General features: G+C 38.0%; 1 protein-coding gene across 22 annotated transcripts in view; it reads left to right on the top strand.

Moving 5' to 3' along the window:
• SLMAP (sarcolemma associated protein) overlaps positions 1-17,026 on the top strand; it is a 76,972-nt gene that overhangs the window by 5,220 nt on the left and 54,726 nt on the right. The window contains exon 1 of one of the 22 annotated variants that reach the window (XM_027884839.1): positions 15,012-15,143. The exons of the other annotated variants lie outside the window; for them this stretch is intronic. The gene's annotated coding sequence lies outside the window, so the exon portion shown is untranslated. Of the gene's footprint in view, positions 1-15,011; positions 15,144-17,026 lie in introns of those variants that run through there. 22 annotated transcript variants of the gene reach the window in all.

Genomic DNA, 17,026 nt, shown 5'->3' with positions numbered 1-17,026 from the left:
TGCAAGGGATATTTAATTTCTCATGTATCAGTAGCATTTATTTTGGTAGATACCATGTCTGTTATTTATTTTTTCCTCTACTGCATCTTTTCAGCTTTCTGTTAGAATTTTTGAGAGATGAACAGATGTTTTATTTTTCAGTACTCCTGATGTTGCTGTGGCCTTACAGTCTGCAGTGAAGACACTTTATCTTCCAAACATTGAATGTTTGCTCTGATGCACTGAGGTAAAACTCCAGTGCGTGGTGCTTTTGGTAAGAGGGTGATGTCAGGCAGCCCTTACTACACCTGTTAATATGTTTATGTAAGTCCTTTTCACCCTCAGTGAACTATCCAATTTTATGGTGATGTGATCATGAGAATATTATGGGGTAGAGAGCTCTCCCTTCTGCCAAAGCTCAGCACCATACTTTTCGAACCCAGTGTAGGAGTGCGGGCGGCCATTTATAGTAGGGGTAAGTCAGTGCTGACAAGGATTTCCCTGCAGAGATACCATCTAGAGCCACTGCTGCAGAGCTAATACTGTAATTCTTGGAGCTCATCCATTGCAGTCATGATGCATCTATCCTGAGCCAGGAACACCAACACATTGATTGGGTTTTAAAAACAAACAAAAATCCCTTTTGTATTTGCAATGAATTTTTACAAACCTCAAATGAATCAGGTTACTTAGTAGGCATGAAGGCCAGTAAATGTTTTCCTTAGATCTCTAATAGGATGGTCTTGATTTGCTCCTTGTCTCAGGCTCATAAATGTAAAACCTTGCTTTCCTATTTTATATAATCAAAGTGGTTCTTGACATTTACTTTTTCCCATGCTAGTTGCAGCAATCTGTTGATCATTTGCAGGTGGATTTATGTTGCATTGGAAGAATACTTTGATTTGGCTTTACCTTCTCATTTTTCTTACTGAATCTGAACAGTTTCTGTTGCTTATTTATCTAATTAAAGTAATTGAATTTATGTATGCTGTAAGGGCCATGTGGGTGAGGAGTGTCTGTCAGTGGGCTGCTTTGGTAGGGTTGATTTGAATCTCATCTAGTTAGAATTCAGCAAAATGTGCTGCTAAAGATTCAGCTGTTTGGTTGCATTTTGGGTTTTGTCATTTCTTTTAATAGATAATATAAAGTGAAAATGGTTATTGTTTGTGGAACCTGGCCAGTGCAAAGGAAGGAGGAATGCTGTCTCCATCTCTACAGCCAGCAATTTTACAGTCTATCGCTGCTAAATTATACGATTGTTTGCTGTCTCTGGATTTTCTTTTGACTCACATCAATACTTGCTTCCCCTTAACGCTCTCACTTGCTGAGAGTTTGGATTATCCAAGGGCTCTGAGTTTTGTTAGATCTTGCTGTGACAATCATTAACGTTCCAAACTTGTTGCTTTCCAGAAATGTTTCTGCTTGTGGCAGAACTGTTGGAAGAAAGCTTTGCTGCATTGTCACTTTTTTGTTGAATATAGACAAGTGTTTTTTCAGTCTGCTTTAGGACTGGGAACATCAGGCAGAGAGAGAAGTTGGACTGTACCATCTTAATTCCCTGCAGGAAGACATATCTGTCTGCCAGAGGCCCAGAAGAGTTTCCCTTTTTGAGAAGGAAAATCACTGTGGTGGAGCCAGACAATTAATTGGATACAATTTCTATGTTGTATTGTACCAGACTGGTATGATTGAGCAATGTCTTAGTTTATTTCAGTCCTGAGAAAGTATAAATAAATGATGAACTTGCAGCAGGCTTATAATAGAAAGTCCAAAATCCTGTAGTAACACTGTAGTTGAGTGGAAAAACACAGAAAATGCTAGCAGTAATTTGACCTTTTTTTTTTTTTAATTTTGTAAAAAGTACTGGGATTAGTCAAGGGTAGTTTAGGGCATGAGCAGTTTATAATATCTTTGCAGAACTAAGGAACATTTCAGTATTGATAGTTGAACTATGGTGTGTAGTGGAGGGAAATAGCTGCTATTGAAAGATCTTTTAGGTTATAAAATAACATTACCCAACCATGGGAGAGACTGAAGAATTGGCAGTGGGATAGACTCAATTGCAAAAGTCCTAATAATGTAAAATAGTGAGAATTTGTAACTAAATACAAAAATATTGACAGTATTGTGCTACTGTTAAAGTAAGTTTGTCCCCAGTAGGAACACCTTGTTCAGTTTTAGTTTTCACATAATAATTCAAATGTGTTGGAAATATTATTGACAGAAAGTTCAATATAGAAACCATGCAAGGTCTCAGATAATATAGAGGCTTTATAAGAGCAGACAAGTGACCTTCTGTTCTTGTGTTAAGAGACTACTGAATAGAAAACTAAGAACGAAGTTACTAGTGCTGTATATTTTCATAATTGCAGGTGTAATATTTCTTCCATGAAAGTAAAATGAATGCAAGAGCTTAAGATGCAAAAGCTGTGTGTGCTTGTGAACTATGTTGAGTAATAACCTTTTTAAAGGAAGGAATGGAAATGCTTATGTTTCAAATCCGAGATGAAAAGCTCTGTTATGGGCCAGATATTTGTACAGCAAGTTCTTTTGAGGACATTTGGTACTGGCTGCTGCTATTTGTATATGCCATTAGTCTTATCTGATAGGCAGTTTTGGCTCTTACCTGGCCCTTTTCCAAAGTTGTTCCTTTTCTGGAAGTTGAGCAAAATTAACAATATTGCATCAAAGGCTAAGTTTTAGAAAAACCTTATGTTTAAACTTAATGCTCTGTAAGAGGTTTAACCACAGCCCAGCAGTTTGATCATTATGCCTTGCTTTCTGGTTTTTTAATTGCTTTTCTTGGAGTGTAATCCTTAATTGTGTAGGTTAGAAGCCAGAAGTCAGATCTCTTGGTTTTGCGAAGCTGGGATTTTAGCCTGCCTACCTTTTTGCCTTTTAAATTTCTGGTGACCTTTCCCAGTAACTCCTGGTACAATTAACTGTCATTCTCTCATTTTTATTTGTTTTTTTGTTGTTGTTAGCTGTAACAGTTGCCTGAACTTATGGGCAATAGAATTGCAAATAAGTTTCTGTAGTGTTACTTGTGATATTATTCTGGCATTGCACTTATACCTGCTCTTTCCAGGTGCTTGAAGGATATGAAAGCTTTCAGGAGGCATAATGAATTATTTGTAATTCTTCACAATTTTAACTTTCTTATTTAAAAAAAAAAGCTTTGCTTTTTATCTCTGATTGTGAAAGAATCCATTCTGCAGCCAAATTATTTTTGGAGGTCTTTTATCTCTGTAGGTAATTGCAACTCCTTGTTGTTTTCTTGCTATCATTACAGGGATTCCTCTTGCTCTATGCCAGAGGGTTTTTAAGGTTCTGTCAATATTAACATATATTTTTAAGGGGCAAGGAATAAGTTTAATGAAGTTTCTTTTGTTTCTGTGGATTCCAGAACTTCTAAGTCATTGAGTAGTTAGGGTGGTATCTACTTTGAGGGAAGTTACAGGACTGTGAACAAGCACAGCCAGTTCCATGATGTGGATGAACTGCCAGAAGAACCAAGGTTGGTGTGGACCTCAGGAGGTCGTCCAGTCCAGTCTGCTGTTCCACAGCAGGTTTGAGCACTTGAGGTTACTTTTGGACTTGGGGTAGAATTTTGAGTGCAAATTAACCCCTACCAGCAAAGAAGCTTCTGAGGTCACTGTCAGACAGATTTCCTGGGTGGGTGAGCCTGTGTTGCTCTTGTCTGAAATTATGTTTTAACTTTCAGTGTGTGTATGTATAGATAGAAGGGAGTATTATGAAATATCTGGAGTACTTCTTTTATAGTGTAACCTAAAGTTACATCAAAATCTGTCAGCTACATGTTAAAAGAATTTCTGGAGGAAAAGAAGGACTAAATGAAAGGCATAAGAATGTTCCTAGTTCCACCCCTAATTCCATAAGAGTGGAAATAATATAACACTTTCACTTGTAGCTGTCAACCACTACTTCCTTTTTAAGAACTCAAGGGGGAAATTTATTTTTTTCAATCTTCCTCTTTGAGGACTTTTCCTAGACTGCATATTCCAGCACTTGTAAGAGAAAGCCAGGAATACAAATTGTCGTAGAGGGGGCATATTTGTTTTTGGAGTCCCTGTAGTTGGTTGACATTAGGTAAAGCTACTGGTTGAGCTTTGGTAGGTACAGAAGTACTGTCTGTGGCAGTGAAGGCTGGTGATTTGGTCCCTGTGATTAAAGGGAGAACTGATAGGCTGCTATTTATACTAATAATACATTACCTATAACATGGAAAGGCGTGTGGGTGTTCTCAGTCTCTGGAATGCTCTTTATCCACAGCGTCATCCTGATCCTTCGTTACGTTGATGAACCTGGCTGTTAATTTGAACGTTAAAAGTACGTAATGCTGTGTTTGACTAACTTTTAACTTCTGTGTAAACAGAAGGGAGTATGGTTTTGGAGCTTTTTGTACTTGAACAAATGCATTGCATGGCCAGCCACAAGGACAGCCTTTCTTTCCAAAGTCCTGGATTGTTTTGGGATCTGCGTGCATGTGCTGCCTCAGTGCCTGAGACCAGCACAGACTGCACAGCCATCCCACTGCAGGATATTGCCTCCTGGTAAATTCACTGCAGATCTACATTTTTGCTGCAAGTTGACCTTCTCTAACCCCGTGTTCCAACAGTGGGTTTGGGAAGGGTTAGTTTGGCAAAACACTGCACCAGCACAGCTGTCCTGCTTTCTCTGGGCCACTCTGGGACATCCAGATTGCATTCCTGAGGGCTCTTCAGGTCACCCTGTTCTGGGATTTTGCCTGCTTTACAGGTCACTGTAAATGTGCCTGCAGTTGAACAATTTTGGATCCAGGTGTGCAGGTAAGAGGGTTTTTTTGATCTGGTTATCAAATGCAAGTGTGCTCATTTTCCATCGTCCTTTTCCCACACAGCTTTATGTTGAAAGTTCCCAGGATAAGTTTGCTGGATAAATTTTAGATGATGATCTAAGTTTTATAAACTAATATTAAAGGCTCTTGATGACTACTCTTTATTTTGAGATCTGTAACTTATCCTCTCTTTGATGTGTTTCGTAGTTTAAACTTGCTGTACACATCTTCTTTTATAATTACTGTTTCGTATTTCCAAAGGATTTACAAAAATAATTGCTTTGTAATATCCTTTAAGACCTCTTATGTAGATGTAGGTTTGAACCTCATTTTAGGGTACCTGTAATCTTGTAGGATTATTTGAGGGACTGGATCTGCTTGCTGATGTTGTGCCTCAAATTAAGTCTGCAAGGTGTGTTATACAGTTCTGCTTCAAGTATTGCCTCAGTTATTAGACAGGTGAGCAAAGCTAAGTGGACACTTTCTTATCCAGAACAAAACTTTTCACACAATAGAAGGATTTAAGAAATAGTAAGTGTTTGCTTATACTTGTGAACATTCTTTGCTGTTTTGATTTTTTGACCCATATAATTCCTGCTCTGGGGTTTTCTTTCCATAAAGCTGGAGATGATACAGTGAATGGACAGGACCAACCTGCTGCTGATCAAAGAATCACTGAATGGCCTGAGTTGAAAGGGACCTTAAAGATTGCCTCGTTCCAACCCCCTGCCATGGGCAGGGACACCTTCCAGGTTGCTCAGAGCCCCATCCACCCTGGCCTTGAACACTTCCAGGAGTGGGGCATCTTCCAGTTGTTGTTTGTTTTGTTTCTCCTCCCCCATCATTGTTCCTTTCATGGTCTTGTTTCTAACTTCATTGCACTCATTCAGTAGTAAATTAGTTGTTACTAGTATTATTTATTAATTATTCTAATGCAATAGAATTTCTGTCAGTACTTTTAATAATTCTTGTTGAAATGTCCCATTTCAGTAGAAGAGAAGAACACCAGTACTAAATTACCCCCAAATCAGATGGGTGTCGGGTGCACTGTGTTTGTTCATACAGCTGCCCAGGAGTGCAGTTTGCAGTGGTGTCCATGAGCAGGTTTGAGGGCCTTCTTGACATCCTAGCAAGGTTTTTTTTTGGTTGATGCACCTGCTCTGTGGACTTAGACTGGTGCAGATGAGCTCCTTATTTCCCAGATGCATTCTGAGCATTTGAAAGAGTATGAGGTATAGTAGAGCTTGCCTTTGTAATACAGCCTTTGAAGTGTGAGCATTGTTTGCTGGCATCTTAAGAAGAAGGAGAAAGTTTATCTGCTTTGATAAACAAGCCTTCAGAAAGAGCTCTATGACCTTGCTTGAGGAAGAATTATGATGGGAGTAATGTCTTGTATATTTATTTTATATAATCACAAGTGGTAAAATCAGTTAAATGCAGCTTGTTTAAAGTGTAAAACACTTAGATACCTGACTAAGCTTGAGGCATAGTAAGAGTATTATCATTTAAATGTCAAAATTATAATAATTAACATATTTGTTTATGCTAATAGTGTATGAAGCCAAACTTACAAGTTTTGAGAACATTATAATTTAAATACTGGGGTCATTTGTTTTTTTCTAAGTATTAGAACTTCAAATTCTGGAGAACAGACACAGATGACTGTTCTTTATAAAATTTTTTTTCAGATATGTTGATATTATGTTTGGGAAGGACTGTTAAAGATGTCCCACAGCAAGAAGGCTGCACGTCTTGTGTCTTCCCACAATGCTAATGAGCAATTGCAGTATGAAAACTGTGGTGGAATATGGAATCTTTGCTACAAAACTCAGAGCTGCAATTCAGAGAGAAATCATGCTTTTCGGTTTCAGTTCTATTCTTTGACAGATGTTTGTTCCAATTCAAAAGGTACTTTTGTCACCGTCCATTTCCATGTGCATTTGTGCTCTCTGGTTCCCTTGACAAAACAACTGAAGCAAATAACGTGGAACAAAATCTTCTCAGTTTGTTCTGCAATGTCCAGTGAAAATATATTTTGGAAAATCCAAGGTCACCGAACCTCCAGGTTTCTGAAAATGTGGGTGATAACACTTCAAACAAGCTGCTCTCACCAGCATTAGGGAGGTAATCTAATTGAACTAATTGAAGAGCTAATTGGAGAGTGAAATGGAGTAGGCAGCAAAAAAGCACAATAAACCCTAACATCAGAGTAGGGTGTTCCTTGTTAGATTTATCTGATCCACTGGGACCTACAGCCTCTGTAGCAGCGAGTGCCTCTCTGTATTGTGTTTCTTTGTGGATTGCTGGGTAGTAACTGCCTTTCATTTGTAATATTTGTATATTACCGTTAGAAAATATGATACTTCAGAATGTGAAATGCAGTTTTCCTTTATTTTTCTTATTGAGAAGGTGAAAACATGTTCTGCATGTTGAAGCCACGATTACACACTTTAGACTGCAAGTTGCCCTTTTTTTAAAAGGGAAAAAAAAAAAAAAGAAAAAAACCAACAGGAAACGTGTATTGCTACTACTTCTCCTTTCTGAATTGTGCCACTAAGCTCAGGTGCCTGAAGAGCAGAGTTCTCCACTGCTGAAACATGACTGTAAATGTTAAAATAATCACTTAAGGTAACAAAGCTTTTTATTGGCAATTTTCTGTCTTCTGCTGTTTGAGTATTTAGTTTTAAGAAATGCTTATTTCTTCCAGCTTAATTTAAGTTCTATCAGAAAATTCTGGGCATGTTTAGAAAAGCCATTGTTGTGAGCAGTGCAAAGCTGGCAGCTGGAAGGAGCTCCATTTGTAGTGAACGAGGTATTTCTAGAGCAGACTTCTTTTGTTTTATTGAGCTACTCTTACAGTTGGAAGATAGGTCATCTTCTGTGAAAGATTTTAGGAAAAATAGTTTTATCTCTTTTATATAAAACTTTATATGAGACTGTTCCTAGTGAGGAATGTTCCATCTGTGCCATATTTGAGACGCTTATTGCTTACCACTTCACCTGTTTATTAAATAGGTTTGGGTTTTTTTGGAGGTTAGATTGTGACTTGCTAATGAGAGCATTGGATGTTGGAATCTCCTTCAGTAGTTTTTGTTTATGTTTTAAATAGCAACTTGGAAATACTTATGTCCTTTATATGTTTGCTATCACAGCTAAAATAGTTTGTTTCATACTTTGAATGAAGTGATCTAGTAATTCAGTCTGGATGGGAGTTGATACTGAGCAGAGATGAATGATTTTATCTTTGAACTGACATGATGATTACTCTTTATATCTGTAGAATGCAAAAAGTTCTAGTTGTTTTCTTTAAAAATTGTAATTGTTTTTTCTATATTTAATTATTTGGTTGAATCAAGTTTGTGACTGGTTCTGGTGGGTTTTTTGTTTTGGGGTTTAGTTTTTTTGGGTTTTGAAATTTTATTTGCTTTTTTATTTGTATGGTTTAGAGACTGAGTCCTTCTAATCCATATTGAATTTTCAGTTAAAATTATGCTGCAGATAAATTTGAGAAAAAATAAGCAGTAAGCTATTGCAGTTTAAGTGAGTTTGAGGTTCCAGCTGATGGATTGACTCACCAAGGTCACACTTCCTTCTGGATTGCTGAGCAAAATGTTTGTAAATCACACACAGTTGGTAAACCTTTAGGAAGAGGGGAATGAAAAAATGAAAGGACAGCTGTTCCTGAGGGAAGTTTTGTAATTGGTGCTGTCTGACTGGCAAAGAAATAAATATGTTACAATCTATCATATGGCCCAGTGCAAGAATACTTCTATTGTAACTTATGGAATAAGTAACTTGTATGGGCTATAATGAGTGACTTGCTTTGTGCAGATGATTATTAGTTTTCTTGTAAGGTAATAAGTGAAAACTGGATTAATAATTTGCACATTGGTTATTGTACATATGAGTGATTGATAAAATCCAGAAGGACTTTCTGAAATTTTAAGAATTTCTTTGTAAATTTTTTTATACAAAATGCTCAGGTGTTGATGCAGTAGTTAGGAATAAAGGTTTAAATTTAGTTGGCTTGAAATGCTGATCTTTTTTCTTTCAGAATAATAACTGTGTGAATTGTCTTGGGATTTTTCTTCTCTCTTTTGTTACTCTGAACTTTTGATGTGGTTTACACAATTTTGTTTACTAGTTTACTGTTTCTGAGACTTCAGTTGTCAAGCCAAACCTTTCAAAGGGAAGTGAAGAAAACATCAACGTTCCTGATGTGCCTGTTAAGAAACACTGAGGTTGAGAAACGTGGCAGAACGCTGCTGGGTGGTGGCTGATGACAGTGTGTCATGCTTTGGATTAATTCTCCTTGGCACTGGCTGAGTTGATGATATTGGAAATCTGGAGACATTCAGCTGCTGAGTCTGGAAGTTGTCAGTCCATCCAGTTTGTGCAGTCAGTAGGTGGATAAGCTGCTCAAGTTGTCAGTTCTGAATTAAGTGTGAAAAGTGTAATGTAACCAGGTAAATGAGGGACCCTGGGTAAGAAAATGTGTTTGTTTTATCTGACTTGGCCTAATTCTAAGAGTCAGAGAAGCAAGCCCTGAAATCAGCAAGTGTAGTAAAAATACACTTTGTTTGTCCTGTGAGAACTTACCAAGAATTAAATAATGAAATTGTGTTTAAGTTCAGAAATGCAGCACCCCTTTGTGTTTAAGGTACCTTTGCTGAACGTTGAAGGATAATACAGGATATTGTGATTTGCTTCCAGTCGCTTGTGTGCTCTGCACGTGTTGCAGTTGCGTGCAGGGAGGGGACTGGTCCACACTCAGTTCTTCCCTGTGTCTGTGTGGTTTTTTTCCTATTCCAAAAGAAACCAGAACATATAAACAGGGAGGAAGCTGGAGATGTCCTGTGGTGCAGCTCTCAGGCGGGTGTGAGGCAGAGCAGAACAGCTGTGTCCTGCGCTGGGGTGTGCTGGGAAACGTTACTGCTCCAGCACGGACCTGGGGCCAAGGAGGGAACTTGTTGGGATGAAAAGCAGTTGAAGTACAGAGAGAAGAAAGCAGAGAGCTGACTCCTGACACTTCGCTGACAACCTTCATAGGAGATGCTGACAGTGTGGTCGGGTTATGTGCTGTGCAGTAAAGCCAAGGGCTGTAAAGCTGAGGTTGTGTGTTCGGTGCCTTCCGAGAGCTGCTGCAGCCTGTCATTGAAAATGTCTAAAATACAGCCTCTTCTCAGCCCCAAGGAGCTCCTGTCAGGCAGGAGGTAATTTTAAGACCAAGTAGAAGGATTAGCTTACTGCTCTCCATGTCCATGGTAAACAGACCAACTCCTGCCTCCTCACCCGAGCAGCGTGGAAAGGGGCTTTCCTGGGAGAGGGCTTTGCCCTTTGCTTGCTTCCTGTCTCTAGTGGGTTTTGTAGCTTCAGTGGATATACACATGAATTTGTTTATAAACAATCAGGAGAGCTGTTACTGATCTATCTACAAAGTTCATGTCCTGTTTTTCTTATAATAGTAACATCTTAATTGTTTTAAGACCGACTGGACAAACTTTTGAAGCATTTTTTCTGGTGAACACAAGAAAATTCTCTTAGTGAAAGTGTCAGATTTGTTTGGGATTTTTTTTTTTTTTTAATGACAGGGTTGAAATAGTGCAAAGTTGTCATAATCTTATGAAACATTCTGCCAACCTGCATAATTTTTTGGGTTTGATATGACTGGTATTTGCTTAGGACCTGAGTATACTACTTGGCTGCAGAAGAAAACTGCTTTCCAGAAAGGTTTAGAAGAAAGAAGCAATGGGGGACATGCATTTCTTTTGAATTTGTATTTAACCATGTTGCTCTTAATGCTGCCAGTTCCCAGTGACCCAACTTATTTTCCTTTGAAACAAGCTATGGATAACATCTAATCCTAATTAAAGTTTATTAAAACTACATAGTAATAGTAGAGTAATTATAGGTAGTGTAAAAGTCTCACTGATTTTTTTCTTTAATCAAAGTGTAATCTTGTCTACAGCTGTATTAAATTTAAGCTTGGATGACAAACCTCTTGGTATGTCAAAGCTTATTGCTTAACAGCAAACATGTTTTTTGTGGGAAGGCTGTGTTTGTACTGGGAGTGCAGTTTGAATCTTATGTGGACTTAATTTGAGGGCTCATCTGTTTTGGTGATATACAGTATAGATTCTCTTTTTCCATTGAGTAGATGGACCAGTGTAGATGGGACTGATTTGATGCCCAGTGCCAGTGCATTTTATTAAATGCACAGTGCTATTATTAAATGTAATCATTTTTAATGACAAGCTTGCTGAGCTTTCTTCCATGTTCTGTTTGGACTGTAGATTTTGAAATAATTCTTTAAATGTTTTTGCTTTGAGTTGCCAGTGTGTGTGCTTCTGTTGGTAGTTGTTTTTTTTTTTCTTTCAGTAAATGACTCATTCTCCCGAGTTGCTTTAGTTTCTGGACTTTGTTTTTTGTTCTTCTAAGAGCATAGATAATGAACTATAGCAGAATTTAATATGTTAAATGTCAAGAATACATTTCAACAAAGGACTGTCTTTGTAAAGAAAAAGCCTAACTGTTTTCAGCACAGCAGTTTTTTAAATGCTGATTAGACATGAAAAAGATTTGCATGTTAATTCCAGTTCTTTTGCAGTGTATGGCCAGTTTCTAGCTATGTATTTTTTACCATTGTTTAGAAAGTTCAGTTTCTCTGTTAAATGGTGCCTTTGACGGCATTCTGATTTTTATGTATGCTTGTTATTCTGGATAGTATTTCAGTAACATGCATAATTACAGTAGCAGGAACATTGAAGTTGAGAAACCTAATTTTAAACTCTGAGAAGTAGGAGAATTGTTAATGTGGATGTTGTAGCACAGAAGTAGCTTGTGTTGGAGGCCCCAGACGGTAAAGATGGAATTAATAGTTTAGGCAACCCACAGAATACTTGGGTGTAGTTCTATAATTAATGGAAATTTCAGTGTTAGAGAAACTCCTTCATAACATAAACAGTCTTGAGCTGCAGTTTGTGCTCTGCTGTTCGTGCGGTGCTTTGCGTTCCCCAGCCCGGGCAGTGCGTGGATCGTGGCGTGGCCCTCTGCTGGCTGCAGCTCAGCTTTCAGGGAAAGGAAAAGGCATTGCCGTGCTCAGGGAAGGCATTCAAGGATTCCTCCTTGCGAGTGATGAGCTGTGTTGTGTTTTTTACAGTAGCTGTGTGTTCCCTGCTCTGTGGAATGGCGTCACTTGTTCCGTGACAGCTGAATAACACCAGGGCTGTACAAAGAAAACATAACATGGGTTTGTATAATTCCATAGCAGGGACTACCACCCATAAATATTGATGTGGAAATAAAAAAAAAATTCATGGGTAAATTGTATAATACCACTTTTCTTATAATGTTATGAGATTGTCATTGGTGCCTTATTGGTGTGCTGGTTGAGATGTACCTTTGGCCTCTGCATGGGATAGTGGTACTTGAAACCTTTTGATGGGATTTGGATTTGACTTCCAAGTGAGTGGATATTTAAAAAAAGTATTCACGTCCTTCAGGCCACTTTCATTCATTTGCTCTTTTGTGGCTCTTGGTAGGTAGAATATTTTCATCACATTTTATCTACAATTGTCACTTTTCTGTCGAATTCAAAGCATTATAAATGAGTTATGAGAAAAATCACCTAATGACCCTCCATTCATGGAGTTTGGTAGTCAGGGGGGACTAGTCATCTTTCTGTAATTTTGCGTATGCTTTTCAGAATTGAAGCTACTTAAATTTGGAAGAAAAAGCTATCAAGCTTATCCTAACTGCTTGGTTAAAAAAAAAAAAAAAAGAGAGAGAGGGGAATGGTGATGATCCTGAAGTATAAAGACCAAGCAAGTGAGTCAGTGTACACAGTGTCAGCAGCTTAATATCTCTGCTCCAGTAGGTGAACGGTGAAAAATTGCAGTGTATGTTTGTAGCCATTACAAATGTATATTGACTTGGGAAGAAAAATGTTATCTTGTATTTTTTCAGTTGGACAGTGTGACCTGAAATCTGTGTATAGATGGAGTTAACTCTGATTTTTATAACTGAAAGGATCTCCCATTTGGAAAACTTCCTTATGGCAATTTAAAGGATTAAAACAATAGTGGAGGCTGTTTCTTCTTAAACTGCCAACCTAGAACACTGATGCTGAAAGAGGTTCTTTTGTACTTTAAAAATGATTTCTGTGTTTTAGAGGGAAATATGACCCACTTTGGCCAAAAAATTGCAAGGTTTGATAATGTCTTTCAGAGATATAGACAACTACTGGCTCAGGCTTTTCAGCTCGAAAGGGTGTGAGATGCCAGCAGGACTTTGCAAATCCCTGACCTGGGCTCCTTGTGCCCACAGGCAGATTGGTCATGGCACTGATGTGTTCTGGGTATTTTTTTATTGACAAAGAGCTCTTAAGATATTTGGATTATTGGTTGTTTATTCATGTGTGTGTGTGTGTGGTTTTTGGGGTTTTTTTTTAGTTTATCTGGAGAAAAACATTGATGGGCACAGGTGTTATCAGTGTACCATCCCTGATGACTCTGTTTTGCCCTGTTAGCAACCCTTTCAATCTGTGAATCCAACACACCACGTCTGTGATTTTTGCCCTGGACTAAGATGAGCGTGAATTGTGAGTCACTGTTTGAAACTGTAATTACCATATCCTTGAATGCCCCACCTGCCCTCTGCCCGTTCCTCTCTGCTGGGGTTATCTGATGTTGTGCACCTGTGAGAAGGCTCTTCTGGGGTGGTTCTGAATTGGGAACCTGTGAGAAGGCTGCAGCACCTGCCCCTGGTTTTGTTTTGAAGCCAGTAGGACACAGCTAAAGAAATGGCTGATTAATATTCTGTAAGATTGCCTATCAGAAACCAGCTCATACATTCTCTCACGTTGCTGCCAGACTCATGTCCATATGTGGATTTAACTTGAGCTTAAAAAAAATAATCCTTTTTTATTTTAAAATTGCTGATCTCAAATGAGCACCAGAATAAATCAGCCTTTGTTCGTAAATACCAGCATTTAATTACTACTTGCATTGAAAATCTTGACCCTGGAATGCATTGCAAATAAATACAGCCTCCTCCCAGACTATTTTCGCTCTCACTTTGTTGGAGGTATGGCTTGGCAGTGCCTTGAGTACAAATATTAAACTCCCAATTGTCAAATTTCTCCTCTGTGCTGGAAAATGAATTTTCCGTCTTTGGATGGAGCCGCACCCTTCTCTTTCGGTGTTTGGTTTCCAGTTAATTGCGTTTGCTCTCTGTGTGGAATGCTGGAGTTCAAAACACAGAATGAAAATAAATTAAATGTAGTGTTAAAAAAAAAAGTTTTGGTCCTTACTTGATGCAGAGAAGTGTTCAGAAAAGCAAGGGAGGAGCATTTTGCTCTGGTGACCCCTTGTTTTCAGTATGAGGAACTGTGGAGTGAACTCTCACTATACTCTATTTGGGTAATATTTGTGGTTTGGACCTGTTACAAAAATATCTAGTTTGACATGATTAAAATTAGTGCAGTGTCATGTGTACTTAGGCAGTTCCTTTCAGTCAGGGCTTGTGCTCCTGCATCTCTGTTGGCTGCCTCAAATTTATATTACCATAACATTAAGCTCAGTATGGTCGCTCAACTGTAATTTAGAAATGTGCTGGACATTATTTTCCTTGTAACACCTGTCATCTGTTAATAAATAGTTCAAGAGCAGATCATGTCAGAGAGCAAGAAATCTTTGCTTTTTGCAAAAGAGAGCTGAATTAACTAAGCCTGCTGCAGATCTTTGTTGAAAAAAATAAAAATAATGTAGTCATATTAGACAAGTCATTTCAGATAGAATGTCCCTTGTTAAAAGGAAGGGAGACAACTTCTTCCTAAATTTTCCAGGATATTTTTAGAGTTCTTATGAAGTGTTATTGTGGCACTACCAAACCACTATTGCATTGCAGTTGGATGTGTCTGAAATCTGATGTGTTTTTTTTCTTTATCTGAATGTGCCCTTACTGGGGCTTTTCTCTGCTGCAGACCAGCAGCAGTGTGGCATTAGTGACAGTGGGTACACACAGTGCCTGCTGTGGAAGGAGTAGAAATGAGAAAAGTTTGAAAGCCACTTCTCCCTTTATTCTCTAAGCAATTGAAAAGTCAACACGTGAGAGGAGATTCTTCTCTGGCAGGAGTAGAGGAGCTCTGATGTAATGATTAACTAATTTAGAAACTAGTTTAGAGTAGCAAGACAGTTAAGCAGCTTTTGCAGTTCTGCACCTGCCTCGAAATGTCTGGGGTTGTGTTGGGAGTTGGAGTTTCCTGATAATCTAACGAGCTGCCTCATTCCTTCATATAAGTAGATCTGCTCTCCTGGTGGAGTATCTGGTAATCTCAGCCTCTGTTGTGGTTTTTCTTCAATTTGCTTGCAAATGGAAAATGTAATTGGTTGCTGAAAGAAGTTTAGTAGAGCAATTTTCTTATGGAAAATTTCCATTTCAGTTAATTTTCTGTTAGTCACTTGGGTATCTTGTTAGCTCAAGATTTTTGAGGAAACAGAAATAATGGATAATCTTAGCGTTGGATTTTTCTTTCTGAGTATTTACTGACAGATACTGATAGTATTTCAAGATTGCCTCTTATTTTTAAAACATTTTCTCCCTTTATTTTCTACAGTTTGTGTCATTTTTGCCTTTTCTTCAGTGTTCTCCCACAAAAACAATTTAGTGGGTTTCTTTAGTAGGTGTTGCAGAAATTTGATTTTAGTTTTTATTTATGCAAGGTTTTCATAAGGTCAGTCAAAATTTAAGACCAGGAGAGATTTATGCCTTACCTTTGTGCTCTTGAATTAGGGCAAAGTTCTATCCAAACATGACAAATCTCCCTTTTTATGTCATAATTTTCGTTGCGGTAGTCAGAGACAAACCCGCAGTTTATTTTGGTCTTGCACTTCATTGAGTTGGCCCAAGAATGTTAATTATCAAATTTAACTATTTTTTGATTGTGAATTTAAGAATAAAAATTTTAGTTTTCTGAACAGTCTTAATGGTTTTCCCTAGTGCTGGGTATTTACGGGGCTTTTGCCTCCTGAAGGTTGGAGTGAATTGTGATGATACATTTCAAACCTTTATAAACATGGATTTGAAAAGAAATTAGGGTTCCATATGGGAACCTGCTCTTTGCACAGCTTATTTATTTTATCTGCATTCATGTGTCCTACAAACACAGTCTCTGGGACTTTGTACACTTCAAGAGTGTGTTTACTTTCCTTATTGCAGGGTTTGAGAGTGTCATGTTGCCAGACTCTCATTACATTTATGATAGTAAATAATTGTGTTTAGCTCTCAGTCTAATTTTGTAGGCAAGTATTCCTATAATGGCATCAGGATTGAGGAGTATTTCACCAATACTTTACACTTGGAAGTGATTATCCTGAGGAAGCCTGAATTTCTGGGTAATGGCCTATTAAGGTGTTTTATTTCTTTATTTTAAAGCCATATTAGGTTGCAGTGTATTTCCGTCATTGATTAACACACGACACAGGAGCATTCAGTGAGACCTCAGAAAGTCACCTTGGCCCTGTGTTTTCCCCAGGGTCAGTGTTTGGTGTGGACATAGAAGTTGTTGTAAATTATACAAAGTAATCACTGGTGTCACAGTGATACTTGGTAATGGCTTGTAGAGATGTCTGGTGTAATAAGAGGCTGCGCTTCCTTAATGAAATAAAGCAGAAAACTTCTTTGCAAGAAGTTTCAATTTCCTTCTAGAAACCTGTTCTTCATCTACTTTTTACTGTTTTTATGAGTCCATGGCACGAGTCAGCTTTTTAATATGGAGCAGGAAAGGTTTTTTCCAAGTTTGTACGTTGTGTAAGACATTGTCATCTGTGACAGCAGCAAGACAAAATAAGTCTCTTTTTATATTGCTTTAGTGTTCTATTGAGTCAGTCTGAGTATCTTGGGATGATGTGTGGGTAATCATTTCTTGGGAATCTTTTCCTTGATTGCACTGTATCAAATCTCTCAGCATTTTCGGGATGAGAATTTCACATGGAATCAAAATAGTACTTGAGAATTTTCATGTAGGCTGAAAATTAAATATCCTTTGTTTTCCCCAAGAAAATAGTATATAATTAGAACTGAGTTGAGGAATTTTTCTGTAGGAAACTTTTCTGCATTGTCTATATTCAGAATGGAGTTGCATCTCCTTTTCTGAGGTTGTTCATGTCCTTAATCTATTCTGTGTTTCCTGTACAAGAGGAAGTTTTAAAG

This window comes from Empidonax traillii, unplaced genomic scaffold, assembly GCF_003031625.1.
Source record: "Empidonax traillii isolate 1590-97213 ecotype Southwest subspecies unplaced genomic scaffold, ASM303162v1 scaffold155:size2260171, whole genome shotgun sequence".
Classification (NCBI taxonomy): domain Eukaryota; kingdom Metazoa; phylum Chordata; class Aves; order Passeriformes; family Tyrannidae; genus Empidonax; species Empidonax traillii.
Note: the sequence above shows the minus strand (reverse complement) of the source record. Positions and strands in the feature narration are given on the sequence as shown.